Below are 726 nucleotides of genomic sequence, written 5' to 3' on the forward strand. Positions count from 1 at the left end.
GTGTGTTGTACATAATTAATACAAAGTTAACTGGTGTTACTAGTTAATTATGAACGTGATAATAACATTGTTGATAACAATTGCAATCATTTTTGGTATTAATGAGGAATTTTTACATCATTGTTGCCAATCATTCATCATGATTTATGTAATAAAAATCTTAAAAAACATGTCATAGAGCAGGTATTAACATTTTTTTTATCTTCTTAAAAGAGAGAATGGAAGGGTACTATGAGGACATATATGAAAAATTGATAATATGTTAGATAATTAAGTATGAATGATGGGAATAATAAACTGAAATTCTTTGAATGTGATAGAATGCGAATAAGAAGAGAAATATGTAATAAAAAAGAAAGGAGGTAAAGAAAAATAAATAGATAAATGGGATTTCAGTGATATATAAGTAAATTTTATAATATTCTCGTTAAATCATAAAAGAATGAATATGGCTATTTTATAACTTCATGTCGTTCGTCATCTTTCAGTTTTTAAAAATGTTTGCGGTAATCTTAGTGCATGATTGCCTCATGACTTTGGTTGGCATCACATATCTCATTCTGAAGGTCATGACACATCACAAAGACAAACGTACTGACATAATACACCCAACTACACACTCATACACACAAACACATTATGAATACACAATATCGGACACATATTGCATTACCCACCAGTATAGTGTCACACACACCAACATATTTTGCATGAGGTCATATAATA

At 28.9% G+C, this 726-nt stretch overlaps 1 protein-coding gene across 1 annotated transcript in view; it reads right to left on the bottom strand.

Moving 5' to 3' along the window:
• The window catches only part of LOC119585701 (multiple epidermal growth factor-like domains protein 6), a gene marked incomplete in the record, with an annotated part of 104,852 nt that overhangs the window by 103,536 nt on the left and 590 nt on the right, over positions 1-726 (bottom strand).

This window comes from Penaeus monodon, chromosome 20 (genome assembly GCF_015228065.2).
Source record: "Penaeus monodon isolate SGIC_2016 chromosome 20, NSTDA_Pmon_1, whole genome shotgun sequence".
Taxonomy (NCBI): domain Eukaryota; kingdom Metazoa; phylum Arthropoda; class Malacostraca; order Decapoda; family Penaeidae; genus Penaeus; species Penaeus monodon.